General features: G+C 44.0%; 1 pseudogene; it reads left to right on the top strand.

The window, feature by feature from the left end:
- Window positions 1-315: 315 nt before the first annotated feature.
- LOC118375498 (POU domain, class 4, transcription factor 2-like) lies at window positions 316-3,498 on the top strand (annotated as a pseudogene).
- The last annotated feature ends 735 nt before the right edge of the window (window positions 3,499-4,233 follow it).

The following is a 4,233-nucleotide window of genomic DNA, read 5'->3' as shown; positions in this document are numbered from 1 at the left end:
ATACTAATGGAAATGGCTCGGCTATATTTGGTTTATTTTTCCTCTTTCCATGTGGATCCAAAATAAATTCGGCGAAGAAGGACACAATGCTGGCTGGAGAGCTGTTTGAAATGAATGCCTTGTCGCAGACTGCCCATGCGCAGAGTCCCCAGCGGCGGTGTGGCTAATGAAGAATAATAAATCATGAAAGGTTTTTCAGGTACAGCCGAGAGAGTGTAAGAGGAGAGGGGGCGAGTGAGAGAGAGAGGGGGAGAGAGAGAACGAAAGAGCGAGCGAGAGAGTGTGTGAAAGAGTGAAAGAGAGGCGCAGAGAGAGAGAGACACACACACAGCCTGCCCTTCGCCTCAGAGCAGAGGCAGATCGAGTCCCCGCAGCATTGAACATAGTCGAGGTATCGAGACTGTCACCGGTATCTCTTAATTACAGTCAATTGTGAAACGGAAACTTTGCAGAAAAAAAAAGATAAACGAATAAGACAATCTTTTTACGCGCGGTTGTGTTTTGGAAATCCGTACCAGGAGGAGAGAAAACAACTTTTTTTCTACTATTAGTTTTTCGTTGCATAATCTTGGAGGAGCTCTCCAAAACAACGACACATCCACGACGACCAAAATAACACTCTTGGAGGACGAAATTTAGAGAAAGAACGAATGAGTAATATTAACCATTATTTTTGGTCATCGCGCCACAGCCCATAGCGGAAGAGGTAAACGAGGGCGCAGGCGACATTCGAGTGCATGGCGCGTGCGACATCTCCTCTCCAGCAAAACTACAGCGCGCGGCCATACCTCCATACACAGGGCTAGGTAATAATATATGCGCCAACAACTAGAGAATTGGATGTTCATTTTTCCATATTGTAGCAGCTACAGTTACAGTATATAAGACAGTGTCTTTAGATTCCCGGAGAAGCAACACTGGGCTTCAACTCCATTCGAAGAGGCGGAGTCTTAACTTATTAAAAGGAACTTGCCGAGACTCGGACGCCTGCAAACATGATGATGATGTCTCTGAACAGCAAGCAGGCATTCGCCATGGCCCACGCCAGCTTGCCCGAGCCCAAGTATTCCTTGCATTCCTCCTCGTCCTCCACGTTGACTTCGAATGCGCCCTCCTCGTGCTCGTCTTCCCGACACAGTAGCACCATCATCAGCAGCGGCGGAGGCAACTCGGAGGCGATGCGCCGAGGATGTCTCCCCACCCCACCGGTACGTATTCTGCATAATTACCGCTTAAAGGCACATTTTGACAGCCCCCTTTTTTCTTGATGTTTTTTTCATGTCTGCACAGCAAATCACCCAGCACCTCCATTTTTTTCCCTTCCTCTCTCCAACTTATGTATTCAGTCGGGGTTGCCTTACATATTAATTTTGATGACCTGGGATGTTGCATGTGCCTTGTTTTGTGTGTTCTTTTTTAGGATTTTTTTTCTCATCTCATTCAGGAAATGTTTTAAACCGCGGAGTGGAGTGAGAATTCCCTGCTGACAGTTATGTGTGCATTCTATTTGCAATTGCAGAGCAATATATTCGGAGGCTTGGATGAGAGTTTGTTGGCCCGCGCTGAAGCTCTGGCCGCGGTGGATATTGTCTCGCAGACCAAGAGCCACCACCATCCTCCACACCACAGTCCCTTCAAGCCGGACGCGACCTACCACACCATGAACACTCTCCCCTGCACCTCCTCATCGTCTTCTTCCTCGGTGCCTATTTCTCACCCTTCAGCCCTTTCCGGCCACGGTCACCACCACCATCATCACCATCACCACCACCACCAACCCCACCAGGCGCTGGAGGGCGACCTGCTGGACCACATCACCCCAGGACTGGCTCTCGGGTCCATGGCAGGGCCAGACGGCTCCGCAACTGCGCACCCTGCTCACATGGCGGGCATGAACCACATGCACCAGGCAGCCCTCAACATGGCTCATGCCCACGGGCTACCATCCCACATGGGCTGCATGAGCGACGTGGACGCCGATCCCAGGGACTTAGAAGCCTTCGCTGAGAGGTTTAAACAGAGACGGATCAAACTCGGCGTGACCCAGGCGGATGTAGGGGAGCCCTGGCCAACCTGAAGATTCCTGGCGTGGGCTCCCTCAGCCAGAGTACCATCTGCCGATTCGAGTCCCTCACCCTCTCCCACAACAACATGATAGCTTTGAAGCCCATTCTACAGGCATGGCTGGAAGAAGCCGAGAAATCACACCGGGAGAAACTCAACAAACCCGAGCTATATAACGGCGGAGAGAAGAAGCGGAAGCGCACGTCGATAGCAGCACCGGAAAAGCGATCACTGGAAGCTTACTTTGCCATTCAGCCGCGTCCTTCCTCAGAGAAAATCGCTGCTATAGCAGAGAAACTGGACCTCAAAAAGAACGTGGTGCGGGTCTGGTTTTGCAACCAACGGCAGAAACAGAAACGAATGAAATATTCTGCATGCGTCTGACTCTGAACACTCGCTCTAAAAAATAAAAAATAAACTATCAACCTACGTTGAGAGACTGAACACTGTTTAGAGACGATTTGTATTATATTTCTTATCACACACTTTTTCAATCATCAATGACTTGTGCTTTGAACAACTCGAATAATTCATATACATTCAAAATGACTGAAAGCTCAAACCACTACTGCTGTCACGTCTTATTCGCAACAAAAGGAATGTGGAGTCTTGTACAGGAGCATTTGAACAGAGCAAGTAAGACCTCTGTTTTATTCTCCACCTAGACCTACTATTCTTCACCCTTTTGTGTCAGTTAAGTATTATAGGCTTTAATCACACGTATTTTTTTGGTTTATGATATTGGTTAATTTATCATAGCCTACAATATTGAACGTACTGAAAAGAACAGTTGTTTACCCTGGGAAGATAGGCCTACAGTATTTTGACACAGCACTTGGTCGGTGCCTATTGGCATAGTATTGGTGTGTTTATATTTTTGTCGCAAGGCTACATTTTCCCCGTGAGTTTATTATTATGACGATGCAGTCTGGCATTAATTCCGGGTCCACGAGGGGAAATAGGACAGTACAGTAAGCGCTTGCTGGGTCATGGAAGCTATTATTAGAGTATTGCCAAACAACGCCGTGTAAATTATTCATTTAGCGGTCACATGACCTTCATTTTGTGTCCCATGTAATTAATTCCACCTTATTTCGTTTTAAAGTGTGATGAAAAGCTGAAAGATGAAGAAACGTGGTAAGATATAAAGCAAAGACCCAGAGTTTAGGCCCAAATCGAGAAACACTGTTTATACAATATAGCTTGTGTAGGGGTTGTTTTCTATTGCATAAGCATCTATCTGGCTGTAGATGGGCCTATAGAAATAGTGGATCAAATGTATGCATTTGATTGGGGTTTACAATTGCCAAATATTATTGTTTTACTACCGTTTGCAATAGGACTACGTTTGTTTTTGCCAGCCAACGTGGGTCTGTTTCTTATGAACTATTTATTAGATGAGGCCATGTTTACATCATTATATATTTATTGGGATTCCCCTCTTCCTCCTCCCTCGTTTTGATTGAGAAAAGCTAATTCTGACAGCAAGTGAAACGTGTTTTCATATAGGGAAATGACAGCTAAATCTAGACCTATAGTCACGAATTTCATTTCGTTTCTGCTAAACGTTCGAGATGGTACAATCGAGAGATATATGCGATAGTATTCTCTTTTAAATTATTTTTATGTATGTTTTTTTTCTGGTTATTTATTTGTATAAATATGCGCATCATTATGAAGTCGTTGCTTGTTAAATTCACCTTGTTTCGTGATGTTTTCTTATTGAGGAAATAACCGTTTCATGGAAGTATATGTGTAAAATGTAAATATTTCATTGGAACCAGTTGCACATAATTATATCCGTACAGGTTTTGCTGTATTGCTGTTTTAGCTGAGGTATCTTCTTTCTGTAATGTCTGTTGCTTTTGGATTCCTGGTCGAATTATTTTTGTATTTATTTACTACATTAATGTATCTTTAAGTTATTTAATAATTGAATTGCAATATGTGTTTCATTAAAGAACTAATTTTAACATTTTATTGGACGTTTTGAATGAGTGTATTTGTGTAGGCCCAATTATTGGAAAGAGCGAAATGCTTGTATACTGCATCTGCGTATTGCAATGCATGGACAATCTAATTTAAAGACACAAATTGAATTGAGAAATATATTCCTTCAAAGCATCAATGCAATGATCATCCTTGGATGTAGGCCTATGTCATTAAAGG

The sequence above is a fragment of the Oncorhynchus keta genome, chromosome 29 (genome assembly GCF_023373465.1).
Source record: "Oncorhynchus keta strain PuntledgeMale-10-30-2019 chromosome 29, Oket_V2, whole genome shotgun sequence".
Taxonomy (NCBI): Eukaryota; Metazoa; Chordata; class Actinopteri; order Salmoniformes; family Salmonidae; genus Oncorhynchus; species Oncorhynchus keta.
Note: the sequence above shows the minus strand (reverse complement) of the source record. Positions and strands in the feature narration are given on the sequence as shown.